This window comes from Mesoplodon densirostris, chromosome 9 (genome assembly GCF_025265405.1).
Source record: "Mesoplodon densirostris isolate mMesDen1 chromosome 9, mMesDen1 primary haplotype, whole genome shotgun sequence".
Classification (NCBI taxonomy): Eukaryota; Metazoa; Chordata; class Mammalia; order Artiodactyla; family Ziphiidae; genus Mesoplodon; species Mesoplodon densirostris.
The window spans coordinates 58,336,586-58,360,029 of record NC_082669.1 but is presented as its reverse complement, the minus strand read 5'-3'; the positions used below and the strand labels follow the sequence as shown (position 1 = coordinate 58,360,029).

Sequence of the window (23,444 nt, the reverse complement as noted above, 5' to 3'; positions counted from 1 at the left end):
CACTGTTTCATTCATTTACTCAGTCATTCATTAATTCAATAAACATTTGTTACGTTTCCACTATGTGCCAAGCATTGTGCTGGACTTTAAGATGCTGTTAGGTCTCCCATGTTTGTGTTGCTCAAGAGGATGTGGCTAACACCTATCACAAATTAACAGGCTTGGAATAAAACCACTGCATAGTGTTGCAATTTTATTTGGCCAACCAACAAAGTGCATGATTGTTGCCATGACCCAGATGCCAACAATACATTGCTCAAAATGTCACAATGACAGACTGCTTATAAAAAATGTTATGTGTAAACCTTGGTCAGAATGTGTGGTGTCAGGACAATGTCCAAGTCCATTATCTCTCCCTGTGGTTGCTTCTAATGATTATTCTGGGATCTGCTTGCTTCATGAGACATCACTGTAAGAGCCCAAGGGCTGACTCGTCCCTTTATCATCATTCAGCTTGCAAATTCTAACATTCACTATGTGTTTGATTGGCTTATCTGCCTCTTGCCTGGAAACTTAGTTGAGAGGAAATCCAAGATCACAAGATGATGGAACAGATATTTAAATCTCTTAGTACAAGTGGCTGGCTTTGTTTCCCTTTGTTTTATAAAAAAGAAAAGCAAGGCATAGCGGCAACTGGGTAGTGTAGTCTGTAATAGGACCCACATGTTTGGGCTCTCTGCGCTGAGTTTCCCTACGAAGAAACAGAGGCATCATAGTAAGGAATAAAAATCCATGACAAGAGGAGAGTAATAGAGTGTGCTCACATAAAAATGGGTTTTGAGTATGTCTGCCTGGTAGCTTGGAAAGGTGATAAATAGTGTAAGCCTTCGAAATGAATAGAATTTTAATGATTTCACTGTGGAAATGCTACAATTCTTTATTTTCAATGGTACTGCAGGTAGACACCAACTTAAGGGCGCTTGTTCATAAAGGCAATGTAGATTGCACAGTTTGGCAACTGAAGAGAGAAATCCTTTAGATAAAAAAAATTTATAGGGTTTTTAACGGGTAGCTTCACTCGATCAGCCATTATTCCCTCAGAAGTCTTTAATAACTCTGTGGTATCTTTAATGAAAAGCTTTCCTTAACAAAGATATTGTTACTTTAAAAAGACAATGTTTTTATACTAGCCTGAAAGATAAAGAAAAGCTATGGAAAATCAACTGAAGAACCATGGGCATGTTGCCTTCCTGTGATTGCTAAAGATTTGGAAGAATTTCTGCCTAAATTGTGCTAAATTTGTAAAGATTTTCATAATAGTTTTTGGATTCAGACCAGCTTCTGCTCAAAGCACTGAAACAGCCTAAAGGGAGCATGCAGTACAAGGACATGATTAGGATAGTAGTTTTTTAATTTGAGAGCAGAGAATCACTGACTACATTTTCCCTCACATATATCACTGGGGGAAACACTGGATCTTTGCTAGGTGAGCAGACAGCTGCCCAACTTCCTGGGGTATGAGGTGAGAGAAACACCATCAAAACCCAGCAGTGTTACACTAGTGGTCTCCTCAGTGTAGTCTCCCGATCTACACTAACCGGAGCAGGGGTCTGTAATGTCGGCCATGCTCTACCGTTTGACTTAAGAGGAACACAAGCATTGCTAGTGGGAACGTAAACTAGTTCATCCACTCTGGAAATAAGTTTGTCAGTATCTATTAATATGATGCTGAATATACCTTATTACCCAGACATTCCATGCCTAGGTAAATATCCAACAAAAATGCATACGTATTTCACATGTACAAACATTTTCATAGCAGCACTATTTGAAATAGCCTCAAAGTGGAGACTACTCAAATGCCTATCAACTGTAAAATGGACAAATTGAGGTAAATGCACAAAAGAAAATACTGCGCAGGGCTTCCCTGGTGGCACAGTGGTTAAGAATCCGCTTGCCAATGCAGGGGACATGGGCTCGAGCCCTGGTCCAGGAAGATCCCACATGCCACGGAGCAACTAAACCTGTGCGCCACAACTACTGAGCCTGCACTCTAGAGCCCACGAGCTACAACTACTGAGCCTGTGAGCCACAACTACTGAAGCCCGTGCGCCTCGAGCCCGTGCTCTGCAACAAAAGAAGCCACCACAATGAGAAGCCCATGCACCACAACGAAGAGTAGCCCCTGCTCACTGCAGCTAGAGAAAGACTGCACACAGCAACAAAGACCCAACACAGCCAAAAATAAATAAGTAAAATAAATTAATTTAAGAAAAAAAGAAAAGAAAATACTACACAGCAGTTATTACTGCAACTACTTACAACAATATAAATATTAAATGCAAGAAGTCAGGTACAAAATAAGTCCATTTTTAAGGTTCTAAACAGGCAAAGTTATTTTATGATATTAGAAGTCAAGATAGTAGTTACTCTTAGGAGGTGTAAGTGACAAAAGGAAGGTTTCCGTTTTTGATCTAGGTGTTGATTAAAGGGGTGATGGAGTTTTTGAAAATTTACTGAGCATTTTTCTACATGTACATGTCTTAGTCTGTTCAGGCTGCTGTAACAAAAACACCATAGATTAGGTGGTTTATAAACAACAAACACTTATTTCTCAGTCTGGAGACTGTGAAGTCCAAGATCAAGGCACCAGCAGATAAGTGGCTGGTGAGAGCCTGCTTTCTGTTTCGTAACAACCATTTTCCACTGTGTCCTCGCATGGAAGAAGGGACAAGGGAAATTTCTGGGGTCCCTTTTATAGGGTCACTAATCTCATTCATGAGAGCTCTGCCCTCATGACCTAATCACCTCCCAAAGGTCCCACCTCCAAATACCATCACACTGGGAACTGGGTTTCAACATACGAATTTGGAGAGAGCACAAATATTCAGTATGTTTTTCTTCAACGAACTCCCTCCCAAAAGACTGATGCAATAAAAAACAAAAACTTTCCTACATAGCAGAAATAATAAATACGTAATAGAAGAAAAGATCCCATTACAATATCATAAAAAGTACAAAACACCTACACCTAAGACCATACCTATAAGAAATTTTCAAGACATATTTGGAAACAAGAATTTTTGAGTAAATAAACAAACATACAATGTTCCTAGGTAAGAAAACTCCCTGCAGTTCAATAGTTCAGTCATGCCTGCAGAAACTTGGCTGCATCTGTGAATCACACTTCTGTGGTCCACCCCCATTATGGGAGAGCAATGCCAGCTCTGGAGACCAGAGTGGGTCAGATTCAGACTACAGAAGAATCTCCCATTCAGCAGAGTTGGAGGCAGAACTGGTAAAATATAGGTATCACCTGACATTCTACTTGATAAGATAGAAAAAGAAAGTGAAATTCTCTCATCAGTATCTGTGTCTTAATGTGTATATTTCTACCTCATTATGCTTTTTAAAAAAAATATTTATTTATTTATTTATTTGGTTGTGCTGGGTCAAAGTTGTGGCAGGCAGGCTCCTTAGCTGCAGCTCGCTGGCTCCCTAGTTGCGGCATGTGGGCTCCCCATTTGCAGCACGCTAACTCTTAGTTGCGGCATGCATGTGGGATGGAGTTCCCCAACCAGGGACCGAACCCAGGCCCCCTGCATTGGGAGCCCAGAGTCCTATCCACTGCGTCACCAGGGAAGTCCCTTCCCACCAGGGAAGTTTTTTTTTTTTTTTCTTTTTGCGGTATGTGGGCCTCTCACTGTTGTGGCCTCTCCCGTTGCGGAGCACAGGCTCCGGATGCGCAGGCCCAGCGGCCATGGCTCACGGGCCCAGCCGCTCCGCGGCATATGGGATCCTCCCAGACCGGGGCACGAACCCGTATCCCCTGCATCGGCAGGCGGACTCTCAACTACTGCGCCACCAGGGAGGCCCACCAGGGAAGTTTTTAAAAACAATCAAAATGCGGTATTGTCCAAGAGAAAATGGCTCTAATTTTAGCAGAAACTAAACTAAACTAAAGACAAATGTCATGCCCTACTAGATAGCAAGACAGTCATAAAACTCTAGTGGTTAAAACAGTGTGGAATCATCACAGGAATAAACAGATCAATGACAAACAATGAGTTAAGAAACAAATCCACATGAATGTAGAGACTGCATTTAACATGTCTTGGTGGACCATTCATTTATTTATTTTATCATCAATTTAACTATATTTACTAAGATAGGCACAAATTATAAGGTGCCAGGCATACTATTTCTATTCTTGCTTTATCCCCAAACTATATGGTTGGAATAATGGGTTCAGTTGCAAGAGAAATATGCTGATTGCCACATTGCCTTATTTAATCTAATGTTCACTCAGGTGTCAATAAAATACCTATATTTTTCTCTTCTCTCTTCTCTCTATAGTATTTTTTTAAATTTATTTGTTCTATGTATAAAAATTACATTTAGCTAATATTATATATGATTCCTAAGAAAGATAATAAAGTTAACCTTGTTAACACTATACTCCCACCAAATTCACAAAAATTGAAAGTCTGACAATAGAAATTTAGTTGATGATATGAGGCAATGACAACTCTCACACACACTCCCTGTGGGAGTGTAAATTGATACAATTACTTTGAAATTATCTAGTTACATTAAACATATGCATAACCTGTGACCCAGCAATCCCGTCCCTAAGTATGTACTCTTTTATACTGGTGTGCCAGGAAAGGTATACAAGAATGTCCATAGCAACATTATTTCCAAAATGCAGAACTACCTACATTCCTATCAACAGCAGAGGGATAAATGAATTGCAGTATAGCATATAATGGAAAAATCACGCAGCAATGAAAATAAATGAATCTCAGCCACACACAGCTGCATCATATCAAGTGACAGAAGCCAGACAAAAAAGAACACGTACACTATGAATCCATTTATATAAAATTAAAAACGGGTATTATTACACTCCAGTGTTTAGAGGTATATAATCAGATGGCAAAAGTATTAAGAAAAGTGAAGGGTTGATGACCATAAAAGTCAGGCAAGTGCTAACCTTTGAAGGAAGGAAGAGGATTGGGACTGGGGAGGAACACGTGGGAGCTTCTGGGGTACTGGCAATGGTTGGTCTCTTGACCATGGTTCATGACACTTATTAAACACATCTTTAGATTTTATCACTTTTCCATGTGTGTTATATTTCACTATTCTTTAAATAGTTAAAAAATAAGTCAAACATTTTGGGTACGTTTTCTTGGTAGGCCAAGGACATCTGCCTCTGGACCACGACTTTCCTCACCCTGTGGTTTGGCTTCCCCTGAGGCCCAGAACGCCTCATGATTCAGGCTCACTGCATGCAGCATGCTGTGTTAAGAAATAAATAACTCGTGGTCCTGAGATACCCCGAATTTCACATGAACCTGAGCTAGCTCAGCAGTCAATATTTTAGAAATCTGGATTTATTTCTCCTCATAGGATCTACCATGAGTCTGTAATTGACTTTTTTTAAACTAAACTTTTAAAATGAATCCAGGCTGTTTAAAGTATATTTTTGATCTAGTGAAATACTGAGTGCTATCAATTAGATATTCTGAATGTCATCTGTTTGTTATCATTTGTTATCACTTAGTAATGTGATATGCCTTGTATATCCACTTTAGGGGCTTTTTTTATTCCTTTATTCACCACTATTGCAAAATCAATCAAATGTGAGCAAAAGCAAAGGCAATTGAATGACCCAAAACTGAGATTTGAGCTGCCAAAACAAGCAGTAAAACAGTTTTTACTAGCTCTAGTGATTGTCAAAAAGATATAGTTATAAACTTTATTTCAAGTAAGTTTCTGAAAGATCTGGAAATGTGATTATCGGAATGTAGATTGTACAGAACTTTATGTCCCCTGATTATTCACAGATGCAAATTATCATGCGATTGGAAGCATACTAAAATATTGCAAACATGTTCTGAGGTTAGTAATATGCTGCCTTTGTTACTTTAGGGTCAGTCTGCTCATTCTTTCCAAAGCAAGAGCCTTACTGTTTGTATTCTTTCATAGATGGGGAATGATCGAGTAAGAATAAAACACACCAGAAGTGTTAATAACACTTCCTACAAAAGAATGGAATTTTTGTAGGGAGACAGGTAAAAAGGAGTCACTTTTTTCTTTTGGAGTTGTTTGATTTTGATTCAAAGAATATTTCATAATTGTATTGCACCTCATATTTAAATTTCATATTAAAATCAAGATAAATGAAACTTATCAGCTATCCCCACTGCATCTCCTTTGCATGGCTGGCTCCATTTTATTCTTCACATATCATTTAAAAAATCATCTCCCTTTCTCTGTCTGAAGTAGGTTCTTCCTATTTTTCTCCCTCATAGTACCCTTTCCTTCCACTTTGTAGAATTTATAACATTTTAATCACGTTTATTTGATTGCTTATTTTGTCATCTCTGTGCCCCATGGACTCAAATGTCCAACATGGTACCACAGTGTCTATTTTATTCACCATACAATAGCCTGTACCTAGCACAGTGCCAGTCATGTAGTCACTCAACTATTTGGTGAATGGATGAATGAATGAATGAATGAAAAAATTATCAGATTGAAACTACCAGATGAAAACTACCATCTTATTTTCTTACACAAACTATGAAGTTGGAATCCCAGGTATGAATTCATGCTTGCATTATTTTGCTAGACACTTGCTTATAGTACTAAAGGGAGCTCAGCACTGGGAATCAGCATCATGGACTCCATCTGGCTGTCGAATAAACCCACTGTGTTAAAGCAGGTTTCACCTTAGGTCAGAGATGCATTTCTCCTCTCCTAACTCCATCATCTTACACACTAACACTCACGTCCTCCTTCCTCCCCACAAAAGCAACATAATGAAGATAAATAGGCATTTTACAGATAGGTAATCTCATGATAACAGTTCCCTGTTATTTACACCAGCAAAGCCATTTCCACTGTGTCAGGGCTTGCCTGCGCCCACCAGGGTCGGATTCTGCCAGTCCGTGATCTGTAAAGGTGTAGGGTTCATTAGGGCTCTGAGAACAGCTGTCCAGGGCTGCTGGAGATCAGATTACAGGATCTCATTAACTCGCTCTCCTTGCCTGCTTCAAGAGTTTTGTCAGGACCAAGACCTATTATTTCAACATGTCTGGTATCAAGAGGGCCAGAGGCTGAGAGTTTAGTTTTATCTACTTCTGGTCAGTATCATTAAAGTGCATGCTAACTAAAAGCAATACCAATCATGTTCATTGCAAATGTTGCTATAAAATATAGAATTGTTTCATATCACCATGCAACTAGTTCTTGTTTGAAACTTCCTAGTTACCTAGTTAAAAATGACACAGTTTAAATCGAGGTTAATTTTACAATAATCTGTTAAATATGGAGAAATTAATAAACTCCTAGGACTTTTTATAGTTTTATGTTGCTTTAATTTTTTTTTTTTTTTTTTTTTTTTTTTTTTGCTGTACGCGGGCCTCTCACTGCTGTGGCCTCTCCCGTTGCGGAGCACAGGCTCCGGACACACAGGCCCCGCGGCCATGGCTCGCGGGCCCAGCCGCTCCGCGGCACGTGGGATCCTCCGGGATCGGGGCACGAACCCGCGTCCCCTGCATCGGCAGGCGGACTCCCAACCACTGCGCCACCAGGGAGGCCCTAATTTTTTTTTAAGTTTGGTTTGTTAACTTATCTGAGGAATGAAAACAGCATGAGCATTATTCAAGACATGTGTGTTTACTTGGGGTTCATTCAGCACAACAGGCTTAGCTCAGAGAGTGGGCCAGCACACTGGTCTTCTGTGGATAAGTGAGGATGATTGGAGAATGTTCCAAGATAAGGGGAAAATATGTGTCAAGGCCTTGAGGAAGACAGAGTATGGAGGGATCAAGAAATAAAAAGATGCCCTATGCTGAAGGATAAAGTACAGAGAGAGGAGTGAAGGCAGAAGGGGAGCAAGGTAGGTAGAGGCTAGATTATGCATGGCTTTATAGAGTGTGTTAAGGACACTGCTCTTTACCCCAAAAGTGAAGGAAGGGACTTTGAATAGTTTTAAGCGCACATGAAAGTAGGAAGGTAGGAATGTGGTCAGAATTGTTTTTTGAAAAGACGCACAGACTGGATGAGGAGGAATTAGTAAAAGGGAGGCTGGGATGCTATTGCAGTGACCCATGGTGAGAAATCATGGTAGTTTGGATTGGGCTGTTGACTGTATAAAGGAGAATGGAAACAAAAGGATTTAGGATACTTTTAAGACATAAAAGTCTTTATTATCTTGTTAATGAATTGGTCATGTGATGCGAGGAAAGAGGAAGGGTCAAGAATGATTTTTACATAGCTTTTCAGCAACAGGATGAATGGCCGTGCCATTCACTGAGAGAGATCACAATGGAGAAAAACACATGTGAAAGGAAAGAATGAATTCAGGCTTACAGATAATGAGTTTGAGGTCCTTATATCCAAGAGAAGATGCTGCATAAGCAGTTAGAATTCGGTCTAGGGCTCAAAGGAAGAGGTATGTCATCAGCACTGGTAACTCAGGTCATGGGAATGGATGAGGTGGCCTGGCAACAGAGTGTAAAGTGAAAAAAGAGGGCCTGAAACTGAGCTCTAACAAGCTCAAACATTCAGTGGTTGGAGGAGGAGAACTGGCAAAGAAGCTGAATAAGAGCAGCCAGAGAGGTAGAAGGAAAACATGAAGAGTGGGGAAGGGGGAGGGGGAGGCCAAGGGGAGAGGGGGTTTTAAGATGCAGGGAGCGATCAATGGTGGAGGGGTAGAGGTTAATGCTGCTGAGTATCAAACAAGATGAGAACTGGAAATTGTCTGCTGGATTTAGCAATGTGACGGTCACAGGTAACTCTAGAGAGAGCCATTTTGTTAGATGGCTCTTTGTTAGATGGAACAAAGGCCAAAATGAAATGTGTCTTTAGAGGAGTTATGGAATGTGAAGAAATGGAGAAAGTGGATATAGAGGGTTTTTTTTTTGTTTTTTTGTTTGTTGTTTTTTTTTGCGGTACACGGGCCTCTCACTGTTGTGGCCTCTCCCGTTGCGGAGCACAAGCTCCGGACGCACAGGCCCAGCGGCCATGGCTCACGGGCCCAGCCGCTCCACGGCATGTGGGATCTTCCCGGACCGGGGCACGAACCCGTGTCCCCTGCATCGGCAGGCGGACTCTCAACCACTGCGCCACCAGGGAAGCCCGGATATAGAGTTTTGACAAATTTCATTGTGAAGAGAAAAGGGAGGGCTAGTAGATGAAAGGGAAAGCAACATTAAATGGGGCTTCTTTTCTTATTATTAAATAGGAGAGGCTGGAGGGTATTTAATATTTAAATATTGATGGAATAGTCCAGTTGAGAGGGAGGGATTGAACAAACAGGAACGAAAAGGGTTCACTGGTTATATGTCTAAGGATGCACGCCGCTGCCGGTATCACCCTGCACTAATTGCAGACTCCCCCTATACCTTTCTTCTGGGTTATGGGTAGATACTACAGAAAAGAGTCTCTCTGTCTGCCAAGCACTGCCTCCAAGTTCAGCCTCCTGAACCAGCAAGCTCTACTTTGGCCAAGCCGTTTGCTAATCCTTCAAACTTTAGTGGGCTCTTGCTCTCTGAGATCAGTCCAGTCCAGCCCTCCAAATTTACCTCTCCTTTGCTCCAGGACCATAGCTACAACCAGTGCTTTAGCCATGGATCTTGGGACCTCATCCTAGGTCAGAGCCCCAGGCTCTTCACTTGCCCAGGATGGGAAGTGAAAGGAATAAACACTGGACTCACAAAATATCAGTACTGTCCAATAGTTGAAAATACTTGCCCTGTATCATAGGAAGGGCCTACGACCAACCTCTTACTCCGTCTTAAAGAACGCCCAACTTTCAGGACAACCTACAATTGTAAGCCAATTGTTGTGCATTGTTGAGATTCCATCCCAAGCCAGGGCCCATCCTATGTATGCTTCATGGATTTTCCTCTGAGTCCTCCCTCTAACTAGGTTTCCATTAAATTCAATATGGCCATCACTCCCCACAAAATCTAGTCCCATCTGTTTTACGTTTCTTTCTGGACTTTTTAATGTCCTAACTTACTTCTTTGGCGAAAATATTGAAAGCTGAAAGTTGTAGATAAAGATTTGTGTTCAGGAAACGAGCTGTCAGCACAGACGTATGGCATAATTTTTAGCAAAAGTTCAATATTACCTTAATGTGTATTCAGGGAAAAAGCTATAAATATAATGTTCACTCTAAATAGGATCGTAAAACAATAGAATATTTTCATAGCTTTTTACCCAGATATTGGTTTGAGGCAGTGTTACACTCTATTATTTCTGATTCTTCTGTGATTACTATAATGAAGAGAAGGAAGAGGGAAGGGATGGAGGGAGGGTGGAAGGGAGAAAGAGTGAAGAATTCTGCTTTAGTTTCCCCCCTAACAAATTAATAAGCACATGGGCACCTGGTTTAAAAGTCCAGAGTCCTGTGATATTTCTTTTGGTTTCCTCTCTGCTCACCTCATGCTAAGAGGTAGCACAACACAGTGATAAGATCATGGGCAGATAGATAGATCTGTGTTCAAATACCAGCTCCATCTATGTTCACCTTCTATGAGATCTTGGGCAATTCTCTAATTCTTTGAGCCCCAGTTTCTTCATGAAATGTTTAATAAGATGAACCATGCTGGGTCACTGTGAGGATTACAAAAGATTAAGTGTGCAAAGTAAATTACTTATCAACAAATGGCAACTATCATTGCAAAATGGACTGAGACCTAACACATGCATGCTGGTCTATTTCCTTCATGAGAGAGGAATCTAACTGGAGTAAGACCCACTTACTGCAGATATAACCATTCATAATAAATGAAGTCATTCACACACAAGTTGTGACCTCATAATGGAGGGAGCCCAATGCTCCTTAGTATGATGATGTCAGCATTATGGTTTCCCATGAAATATGCTTTCTTCATATGAAACTAGACTGTGAGGTCTTTGGTGGGGGGGGCTGGAGGGGTGCGGTGAGTGAAAATGAATGCTTGCTTTGATGAATATGTTTTGATAAGCTTTGATGAATATGCTTGCTTCTTAGGGCCAGAGGAAATCAGCCACAATTCTCGCTGGTAGGGAAAATGAATCAGACAGGTACTTTCTGTCTCTTCAACACATAAATCCAGAGCATAAATCTGCTCTGGAGTCTGTAAAGCCTGAGAAGCTTCAGTTCATAACACTGGAAGGAGCATAAGGGAGGAAACTCCAGTGAGGAGCAATAGAGATTCCTGAAGAGTGGGTGTGGATACTGGACTGGGGGTCTAGAAGAAGGAGCTATAGGACGACAGGAGAGGAAATTGGGGAGAGAAAAACAGGGTTGGAAAATAACCAGGGGATAATCCATGTGGAGTACATCTTCAGTCTGAAGGTCTGAGTCTGTTAGCACCTTCCACATCCTTCTGTGGTAGGAGGGAAATAGAAAATCTGGTGTTCCCAGGTGATAATTCTCAGTGAGACCTTCCTGACATTTTCTTTTTTGCTTTTTTTTTTTTTTGCAACACCTTTTGTTTTTTGGATGGAATATCTTTTTTTTCTAACATTTTATTGGAGTATAATTGCTTTACAATGGTGTGTTGGTTTCTGCTTTATAACAAAGTGAATCACCTATACATATACATATGTTCCCATATCTCCTCGTTGTTGCATCTCCCTCCCTTCCTCCCTATCCCAACCCTCTAGGTGGACACAAAGCACTGAGCTGATCTCTCGGTGCTATGCAGCTGCTTCCCACCAGCCATCCATTCTACATTTGGTAGTGTATGTATGTCCATGTCACTCTCTCACCTCATCCCAGCCCACCCCTCCCCCTCCCTGTGTCCTCAAGTCCACTCTCCACGACTGTGTATTTATTCCTGTCCTGCCCTTAGGTTCTTCAGAACCATATACTATTTTTTTTTTAGATTCCATATATATGTGTTAGCATATGGTATTTGTTTTTCTCTTTATGACTTACTTCACTCTGTATGACAGTCTCTAGGTCCATCCACCTCACTACAAATAACTCAATTTCGTTTCCTTTTATGGCTGAGTAATATTCCATTGTATATATGTGCCACATCTTCTTTAGCCATTCATCTGTCAACGGATGCTTAGGTTGCTTCCATGTCCTGGCTATCGTAAATAGAGCTGCAGTGAACATTGTGGTACATGACTCTTTTTGAATTATGGTTTCCTCAGGGTATATGCCCAGTAATGGGATTGCTGGGTCGTATGGTAGTTCTATTTTTAGTTTTTTAAGGAACCTCCGTACTGTTCTCCATAGTGGCTGTATGAATTTACATTCCCACCAACAGTGCAAGAGGGTTCCCTTTTCTCCACACCCTCTCCAGCATTTACTGTTTATAGACTTTTTTTAAAAATTTTTTTGTGCAGTACGTGGGCCTCTCACTGTTGTGGCCTCTCCCGTTGCGGAGCACAGGCTCCGGACGCGCAGGCTCAGCGGCCATGGCTCACGGGCCCAGCCGCTCCGCAGCATGTGGGATCTTCCCGGACCAGGGCACAAACCCGTGTCCCCTGCATCGGCAGGCGGACTCTCAACCACTGCGCCACCAGGGAAGCCCTGTTTATAGACCTTTTGATGATGGCCATTCTGACTGGTGTGAGGTGATACCTCATTGTAGTTTTGATTTGCATTTCTCTAATGATTACTGATGTTGAGCATCCTTTCATGTGTTTGTTGGCAATCTGTATATCTTCTTTGGAGAAATGTCTATTCAGGTCTTCTGCCCATTTTTGGATTGGGTTGTTTGTTTTTCTGATATTGAGCTGCATGAGCTGCTTGTATATTTTGGAGATTAATCCTTTGTCTGTTGCTTCATTTGCAAATATTTTCTCCCATTCTGACGGTTGTCTTTTCATCTTGTTTGTGGTTTCCTTTGCTGTGCAAAAGCTTTGAAGTTTCATTAGGTCCCATTTGTTTATTTTTGTTTTTATTTCCCTTTCTCTAGGAGGTAGGTCAAAAAGGATCCTGCTGTAATTTATGTCAGAGTGTTCTGCCTAAGTTTTCCTCTAAGAGTTTTACAGTGCCTGGCTTAACTTTTAGGTCTTTAATCCATTTTTAGTTGATTTTTGTGTATGCTGTTAGGAAGTGTTCTAATTTCATTCTTTTACATGTAGCTGTCCAGTTTTCCCAGCACCACTTATTGAAGAGGCTGTCTTTTCTCCATTGTATATTCTTACCTACTTTATCAAAGATAAGGTGACCATATGTGCGTGGGTTTATCTCTGAGCTTTCCATCCTGTTCCATTGATCTATATTTCTGTTTTTTGGCCAGTACCATAATGTGTTGATTACTGTAGTTTGTAGTATACTATGAAGTCAGGGAGCCTGATTCCTCCAGCTCCGTTTTTCTTTCTCAAGATTGCTTTGGCTATTCGCGGTCTTTTGTGTTTCCACACAGATTGTGAAATTTTTTGTTCAGAGACTGGGACAGTCTGAGCCTTCGTGTGGCCAAGTCAGGAGCAGCTGGCTAACGGTCCCAAAGTGATAACATGTCAAATTCCAAGAAGGCTTTCTGCAGTGCCCAAGCAGTAGTCCCAAGCAGCTGCTCTGCTCAGTAGTCCCAAGCAGCTGCTCTGCTCAGCTGCAGCACTCTGACCAGGGAACTCGGTGGGACCCTCAAACGAGGATTCCTGCCGGCCCTAGAGCCTGATTTGACTTGCCCACCCAGGCAAGGAGCTGAGGAGAGCATCTCCTGGCCCCATCTCACCAGAGGAGCGGGCCTTCCTGACATTTTGTAAAAGGAATGTGTGTACTTCCTTTGAATGCTGGCCTTTGAGTTTCGTCTGGGGAAGACTAGCCAGGAGAGGAGTGCATGGGACAGGAAGGGTCATTATCTCCCAATCACCTTGTAGGGCATTCCCTGGCCACCCCACCAAACACCCACATTCCCACACACCATTAATCACCACAGAGGGACCATGAGCCAGCTGTGGCTGAGACTACTTACCAAGTAAGAAGGAATTTCCTCCCTCAATCCACTATGAGAGAGAAAAAGATGGGGCTCTATCATTCCAGGATTATATGTTAGTTCTTCCTTGATGTGCTTAGAGAATCTTTCTGTCCAACATCACAGCTATGTTGTTTGGCATGACCTTCTTCCTCCCACCCACTTTCACTGCCAACTCCTAGCAGCCTTGCTTCTCCTTTAGTCCCAAACCTTGCAAAGCCTTCTCATTTCCACACAGGATTCCTACTTTCTCCAGGTATCATTAACCAGGCATCAAATCTGTATTTAATTACATTTCAACTAAACATACACATACCTAATACATATCTATTTCCTCTCATCCTTCCATTGGGAAGAGATTTTGAAGTCAGTAATGATTCGTGGTGTGTGTGTGTGTGTGTGTGTGTGTGTGTGTGTGTGTTGTGTGTTGTTAAATATATACTATCCCTATAGAAATAGAGACCAGAGTAGCAAGGAATAAGCTGTAGCAGTTGTTATTGAGAAAGTGTGAGGGGGGGGCGGTGGAGAGAGAAGAGATTTTTAGGAAGCTAATGTGTTGATACAGAGGCCTTGAAGTGATGGATGGGTAAAGAGAAATTTTCAGTTATTTTGCTGTGTGATACACTCTTTAAACCCCACGCCACTCATTCAAGAATGCCTTCAGAAGTCATCTACATAACTCTTCTAAGCCTTCTAGAATTGTATTTGGGTTTTTATTCAGTTGTATTGATAGCACAGTCAGACCACAAAGGGATTCTTCCATATTTGGGTTAAAATTAGGTATAGGCCAGGATAGCTGGGTTGAAGGTCAAAATAATTCAGAGCAAAAGCCCAGAAAAGAGTGATTAAAGAGACTTGGAACCATCAGATGGCCATGCCACATGTAGGTTAAAGATCCTGACTACTAAATGGGGGAAAGCATGGGGCCCAGCAGCCCTTCTGGAGCTATAGATTGCTATAAACCCCTCAAATTTTTATCACCAATCCTAGATTTATTTTAATAATCCATCGTCTGGATCAGAGCTTCACCAGGACTGATCCTAAATCATAATCAGGTGTGTGAGGCCAACATTTTCAGCTTCTTTTCGGACATTCCACTTGGTGGCCTTTCTCAGACTCAGCATATGCAGAACTGAATGCAGTATCTTCACCTTTCCAAATTCCCTGTAGTTACCCAGGAAACCAGGAAAGAAACATGGATTCCTCCTCTCCCTCAGTTTCTACATCCAGTTGGACAATCTGTTCAGTTGTTTCTAACTTCCTAGGCCTCACTATATTTTGTCCTTTTCTCTTGAGTGTATTTCCCCTGTTTCAGATGCTCATCACTAGCTTCCCACCTAGTCTCTCAGCTGTAACCTCCTTCATCTCTATTTCACCATCTACACTGTCAGCAGAATGATCTTTCTAAAACAACTTGATGGCCCTTCTTTGTCCACAGGATCCAGTATAAACCTGTCATCAAGTTTCCTAACTTACTTTATTTATGGTATACACTGACTTCCCCTCTGGCCTCATGTCCCACCACCTCATAAGCCATGTTCTTTCACATCTCTGAGCTGTGACTTCTACCCAGAATATGCTGTGCTCACCTTGTCTGCCTGCAAAATTTGGCTCAAATGGTAGTTTCTCTGAATCCTTCCTTGATTCCTCTCAACTAAAGTCATTTTCTTTCTTCTCAATAACCCCACAGCATTTTGACTGTGAGGAAGTACAGGATAAGGACTGTGTCTTATTTTTCTTTGGGTCCTGGTACCTAAAATAGTACCAACCACATAGAAGTTTGCCACTATTCATTGAGTGATTCAATTTGATGCTGTATCTGAGATACCATGAACTTGTTTCTACATGATAATCAATAAGTTATTAAGATAATTAAAAACTAAACAAAGTGCAAGCTAGGAATAGAAAGATGCTTTCTTATTCTGACTAAAAAAAAAAAAAAACCCAAAAACCTATAACATTATACTTAATAGTGAAATATTGGATGCTTTCCCCCTGAGATCAAGCACAGGGCAAGGATGTATATTATCACCATTTCTCTTAAACATTTTAGTAGAGGATTAGTCAGGGAAATAGAGAAAGAAAAAGAAGTAATAATATATGTAAAGTACATTAACCTATATGTTAGAGGTTAGTATCTTTTACACACAAATACATATGTATATATAGACAATAAAGTTCTCTTCACATATTAACTTCATTATTCTTCATTATTATTTTAATCCCTTTTTCCAGGACTGCTCACTATAGCCTCCAGTACTATAGGATATGGTATAGTACCAGAAACAGGGAAGCTGGGTTGATTCCATATGGAGAGAGCTTATTTAGCCTGTGACTGGTAAAATCTGCTTTTTTTTCTTCATGTAATTTCTTTCAAAGACAAGTGACTTTTTCCATTCTTTCAATTGAGATATAATGCACATACCATAAAGTTCACCCTTTTACAGTGTACAATACAATCGATTTAAATATATCCACAAGGTTGTGAAACCATCATTACTGTCTAATCCCAAAACGTTTTATCACCACAAAAAGAGACACTGTACCCATTAGCAGTCATCTCGTCCTCCACTCACCCATCCAGCCCCTGGAAAGCACTGAACTATTTTCTGTATCTGTGAATTTGCCTATACTAAACATCTCAAATAAATGAAATCATACAATCCGTGGCCTTTTGCGAAAGACAACCGATTTTAAAGGAAAATCAGTAATATTGTCAAGTGGAATTTATAACAGATATAGAAGTATTGAATAAAAGGAATGACAATGATAGCATAAAGATCTAGGGTGCGGGTATGTGGCAGGCAGAATGCAGCCCCACAAATCTCTGAGCCCTGTGAATATGTTACAATACATGGCAAACCGAATTAAGGTAGATAACTGAAACAGGGAGATCATCCCATATTATTTGAATGGACTCTAATCATGTAATCTCTTGAAAGTGGAAGAGTGAAGCAGAAGAGTGGGTTAGAGAGATGTGATGGGAAAAGGATGCTACTCACCATTGGTTTCTGGCTTTGAAGATAGAGGAGGATGGTCCTACAACCTCAAGTAGCTGAATCTGCCAACAATCCGAATGAGTGGGAAATGGATTCTCCCTCAGAGCCTTCAGAAAGGAACAGAGGCCTGCCACCACTTTGGTTTTAGTCTAGTGAGATCCATGTCAGAATTCTGGCTTACAGAACTAGAAGATAATAAATTTACATTGTGTTAGCCTCTAAATACATGGTAATTTGTTACGGCAGCAATAGAAAACTCATACCAAATGTTGATGAGAACATGCAGCAACTGGAAGTATCAAAGATTCTGGCGGGAGTGTAAAATAGTACAACCACTTTAGAAAACAGTGTGACAATTTCTTATACAGTTAAATATAAACTTACCATGTGACTCAGCAAATCTTAGGCATTTACCCAGAAAAGAAACTATATGTCCACAGAAAGACTTTTACATGAATGTTCATAGCAATTTTATTCATAATAACCCCAAACTGAATACAACTTACAACAGATAAATGGGTATGTATAAATTTTGCTATACTCATACAATGGAATATTATGTAACAATAAAAAGGAAGAACTACTGATACAAGCAACAACAGGGATGAATCTCAAAAACATTTAGCTGAGCAAAAGAAGACAAAAAAAAGAATACATGCTGGGTTTGTTTATTTCCCCTCCATTTCTTTGAAGCTATAGAATAAGCAAAACTAATCTGTAGTAATAGAAATTAGATTATTTACTGTATGTAAATTATAGTTCTGAACTCCCATATTCATTTCTGTGAAGTAATGGGGTAGACCAAATCAGAGGTTCTCAACTCTGGCTGCACAGTAGAATCACTTGGGAAGCTTTTAAAAAGTACCGATGTTCAAAAAAAAAAAAAAAACAAAACAAAAAGTACTGATGTTCAGGTTACATGCCCAAAGATTGTCATTTTAATTGTCCCTGGTGTTGGGTGTAAGCACTGTCATTTTCTTTAGAAACTTTTAAACTAATTCTAATATGCACTGTTTTCATAATCAGAGCTTTAGAAAGTTATTGAAGGAAAAGTCTGCAGTCTTATCTCCATGGAAGTTGGCCTCTGGTCTCTAAGAATAGCATCATTGATAATTGGACCATGGCTTAGAAATTATGAAAATGTTGGAAGAGTTGCCTAGAAAGATATAAGTGACATAGAGTTTGCCAAAATATTAGATGGAAGTCATCTTCTATGAAGAATAAATAGTCAATAGCCAGTCCCAGTTTTCTTCACCATTATCCCAGACTAAATGGATGTAAAAGATATATTATCTGATTTATAAAAACCATCTTCTGAGAAAAAATAATTAGAATATACTTGAATTTTTTAAACTTTGAATTCATTTTGAATTTGTACTAGTTCAAATTTCCATTTTTATATAACAGACCTAACTGGCTAGGAAGCTGGCTGTTTCTTTCTTGATGGCCTATCCAAGAGGCAATTTACTTCCATATCTAGGCTCTTAAAATGATTGAGGCACCTATAGAAGAACCTTGTCTGCTAGTTCTCAGTGAATCACCGGGAAGACTCATGAGTTTAATGTTTTGAAGCTAGTCAAAATTGCAATCCAATTTGGTAATTCAAAAAATGATTATTTTTTGTGGATTATCCAGATGACCTCTCCCTTACTTCTTTGGTTGTTTGACCACCATTTGTCTATTTCTCCATTGGAGAGAGGCTTGGACACTTGAGGGAAACCAGGTCATAATTAAACAAATCTGTTCATTTGGAAAATAGCTCTATTTGTGGGAAGAAGTAGAAACTGTTTCCTCAACAGTGGTTTTAGAATTGTTCTAAAATCATTTATGCCAATCTCTCCACATCTTGACGCTATTGATGTGAGTGGTGTGGGGGGGGTGGAGGGGGGAGGGGAGAGAGATGGCTATGATAAATAGTAGATTCTTTCCATAATTCAAACCTGAAACATAGGACTAATTCTATTTTTAAAAGCGTTATTTGCCAAAATAGCTTTTTTATTATTATTTAACCTGCTACCTCTTAGTCATGGAGTAGCTATGAGCACAAGTCAATGTCATTCTTTTAAAAATTATCCCAGTGGGGGCAATAGGGGTCTTATGAAAGAAAACCCGCACTTGTACAATAACATACGGTCTAACAAATTCACAACTGAGTGACTTCTCTTGCAGCTGTAGTTCAAATTATAGGCATTTCAGATGCTTAATGGTGACTTTAATTTACTGGGAGGAAGTGTATGCTGAGCATCTGGAAAGACATGATTTTACTTTAATCATTTTGATTTAGGTGACAATAATTACAAGTATCATCATGGTCTATGGAAAAAACAGTGGTTTTACTGTTACTTGCCAGGACTTGTTTCTAGCCTCCACTAGGGTATTTTTTTTCTTGGACCACGAGGGGTTAAATCACCCTTCTGAAAGTTCCTTTGCTATTTAAGTGCCTGGCATGAGCATGGATTCATAATAATGGAACAAACTGGTGAATTTGTTTAGCCAAACTGATAACATGTTAAAAGGTTAAGAGTAGTGGTATTTAAGGTAACTTTAAAAAACAGCATTCATCTGCCCCAGCAATTTTATAGCTAAATAGGTGTAGCAACTTGAAAGATCTTAGAATAACAAACTGTTTCTCTCTCTGACTATGCCAGTAGTTTTGTGAAAAACCCCACTAGGTATCCTGCCAAGAAGGCATTAAGTGTGGAATGGGGCATATGCCTTGCTCTCAGCTTTTCAGTCAATCTATTTCCTGTTTTAAAGGCATAGAATAGAACGGTTAGAATAATCATTTAACTCTAAATGCAAAGAAGAGATTTAAACTCAAGATCAAAATATCTCAGCCAACCAGAGGCTTTTCAAACTAGAGAGAAGATCCAGGAGATATGAATAAACATACTTCAATATGGAGAAGCATGTGTGTCACACGGTAGGTACCCAGTAAGTATGTACTGAATGAACAAATGAGATTCCCAACCAATCAAAACTTTATTAGAAACTGTTTGTCTAACAGTTCTAGAATTTAAACATATAATATCTTACAAATATGAGCAAGTCAATGGTCTAAAAAATAGGTAGAATCCCTCAAAGACACTTCTCTATTGAAAAGATCCACTTTGGTGCTAGTTCTGCCAGTATTACACCTCCCGGCTCTCTGACTCCATATTTTTCATCTGTAGTATGAAGACCATAACATATTTTCTTTCTACATCACCAGGTTGTGGTGAAGATCAAAGGACCAAATAGCAATGCTTCATAAACTGAAGGATGTTTAAAAATGCAGTGTTTTCTATATTATCCTGTTTATGTTTTCCCATAAAAGATGCTCCCTTTGCCTCTGTTCCCCTCCCACATACATTTTGATAAAGGTACTTGAGATCCAGGCATTGCATTTCTTCTGGACCTTACAAATGACAATGCTTTCGGTCATGGGATCATTTAGAAAGGCTGTACTTAGTTATTTCAGAAATGATCAGGCCCAGCTCTGCTCAGTTGGATTTGTTCTCTCTTGGGTTATCTGCTTTGAAGCAATTTCTCTCCTTATTTGCAAGGGGAGATAGCAGAGATTAAAGAACACTAACATTATATTTTCTTAGAGTTAAAAAGGGCATGAGAGACCTCAGCCTGGACCCTGCTGTTACCTAAGCAAATAGGGAAAAGTTCCTTGGTTATCAGAGACCACACCTGCAAATAGCAAAACTGGGCATTCCTCGGGTCCCTGTCCAATGCTGTTTTCATTACCCTAATGTAATTAGTTTGACTAATAAAAATGCTTGTGGCTTAGAAGGGTTAAAGGCCTTAGTTAAAATGGGGATGATCATTTTCCCCTGTCCTTGCTATCCTCTTCTTTGCCTTGGCATTTGAGAAGCAGCTTCAGTTGAGAAGTCCCAGAGCCTATAGTGAAGACATTTAAAGCTGGGAACCCTTATGCAACTTCTTGGTTCTGTCCTTCAGATTCATTCTTGTAGAATCCATAAAATACAGATTTTATGAAGAAAAACTCAATGTTAGATACTTTTAATGTCTCGATTAAAAAAAAATTTAACAACTTTAATATACTCAAATTAGACTATATTCTGGATTGATAAATTATGGAATACTTAAGGGGATTTATGTTATAGGAATTTGAGCTAAATATTCCTCAGATAAAGGCATCATGGTGGCAGTCTCTCAATATAAATCCTTCCCTATCCAATTAGTTTACCAATCATGCTAATTCCATTCACCTTGCCAGTGTGTGGTTTAGAAAAGGAATGTGACTTGATCCTAGCCAATGATCTATGAGGGAAGGTCTGCTAAGAGGAGCTGGGGTTTCCAGGGAAGACTTCCTTACTCCTAAAAAAAATTCACAAGGAAGATGTGGTGTCTTTATGTCCTGTGGACAGAGTTATGTCTGGATGTGATGATGCTCAGAGATGCTGCAGCCATCTTGATGTCCACCTTGGGAATGAACCCAAACTGGAAGCATTACAGAGCTAGGGGAGATGTCAGAGTGGAGATAAAGCCCTGAGAAACTGTGTCTCTGAGAAATAATAAATTATTTAAACCGCTTTAATAGAGTTTTCCTGTTAACCTGTAGCTGAAACCATCTTAATTGAAAATTTGGGTGACAGAAACTCTAACTTTATAATTGATAACCCATGCTTACACTCTCCCCTCTCTGAAAATGTTTCAAAACATGTAGCTTGTTGATATATGGCCAGTCCCTGTAAATTTCTCTGGCAGGAACTGTGGATCTCAGAGGAAAGAAATAATAATTTTTATAAAAGCTCATCTTGAATAAGCTACCCTGCTTGCTTCAGGTGGGTTGGATAAAGGATAAAATTAACCAGATGGAAGTGGAGGTAAATCCATCAACAAGTCTACTGAGTGCCCAGCATCCTACCAGGAATTTAATCAAGAGTAGGTAAATTATTTGTATTATTTTCATGAGAAAGACTGTTTGTACTCAATTATCTGTTTCTAAAGGAAGTATTCTTAATTCCCAGCGTGATAGCTCTTATGCTGTTAGTACTTGGTGCAGAGAATGTGCTTGATGAATTTGTGTTGACTTTTCTCTGCTAGCCAACATGAAGGCAGCCAGACCATGCCAAAATCAGCACTAAAACTATTTCTCATGAGTAACAGCAATAATATTCTTTTCCTTTATAGAACCTTTAATCCAAGAATCTTAAGCCTATATAAACATTTACTTAACAATATACTCAAAATCTCAGTATTTAGTTAATGGAGAAATTCAACTAGATGCAAGAACATGGAAATAAAAATAGAACCCAGAACCTTGACTCATAATGGTCTTTCAATACTATTGTCCCTGCCTAACCATTCAAGGAAAATCAAAAATTACAAAGGTTTCAGCAAGATAAACAACTATGCTTTTCCAACCCCAGCTGATAATTCACTATTTCTCTTTTCTTGCCTTTTAAGATTATGTTTAATTTTTTTTCATTTTTATTACATTTTATTTTACACAGTGGGAGCTCTGAATGCCAAAGGATGGGGAAATTGAGCTAATTATGACTATCTCAATATCTTGGATCTGCAAAAAAATTTGGCAATATTTGAGGAATGAGGTTTCTTTGGATATTTACAGAGCTTCCTGTTGGACTAAAGTACTGTCAAAACCTTTCTCTTGGTTCTTAAATAATTCTTTTTCTAAATTGAAAGGGCAGAAAAAGTCATGGAATCAAATTTTGGAGGACTAAAACATGATGATGCATTAAATTTCCAATATTCTGAGGTTCAGCAGATTATGAAGAGAGGTTTGAATTCCACTATTTGGGATTTAGGATAAGTCAGCAGAAGCTAGGTAGAAGTTTAAGAAAATTCATAGTGAAACTAAGATTTCATGACATTATATTTAATAGACAATAAACTCTCTTTGAATACAAATGAACATTAATAAGCTGATCATAAATTAATCATTTCCTAATAAAAGTAGACCCGGGCTTCCCTGGTGGCGCAGTGGTTGAGAGTCTGCCTGCCGATGCAGGGGACACGGGTTTGTGCCCCGGTCTGGGAAGATCCCACATGCCGTGGAGCGGCTGGGCCCGTGAGCCACGGCCGCTGAGCCTGCGCGTCCAGAGCCTGTGGTCCGCAACGGGAGAGGCCACAACAGTGAGAGGCCCGCGTACCGCAAAAAAAAAAAAAAAAGTAGACCCACCAGGGTCTCAACTTGACAACATTTTGATTAATTCATTGTTGGTTGATTGATGATTATTCTGTCTTGAATCACAAAGGCTTTGAACTGAAGTATCTTCTTAGAAAATAATAGTATTACATTTAAAAAAGTAATTTTTTTTAACTCATTCCATTTGTGTATCCCTTCATTTAGGTCTGTGTTGGCCAGGGGTCTAATCCTGTCCAGCACACAACTAGTCAGTTCTCAGAAAGCAGCTTGACAGTGAAGATTCTACTAAAATATCCCCACATTTCCCTGAAGCTGAGTTCACAAGGGGAGTATAGAGAAAGATGCGGATTTTCCTTTAGTTTACGTTTTGAGCCTCCTATCAATAACTCTCAATCATCCTTGCCAGGGACCTACACTGAAGTTGTGATGTCATAAGCT

At 39.8% G+C, this 23,444-nt stretch overlaps 1 protein-coding gene across 4 annotated transcripts in view; it reads right to left on the bottom strand.

Annotated features, from left to right (window-relative positions):
* Nucleotides 1–23,444, bottom strand: part of MTERF1 (mitochondrial transcription termination factor 1) — a 394,940-nt gene that overhangs the window by 54,908 nt on the left and 316,588 nt on the right. For all 4 annotated transcript variants that reach the window (XR_009533416.1, XR_009533415.1, XR_009533414.1 and 1 more), the window contains one exon: nucleotides 16,886–17,067. The gene's annotated coding sequence lies outside the window, so the exon portion shown is untranslated. The remainder of the gene's footprint in view (nucleotides 1–16,885; nucleotides 17,068–23,444) is intronic.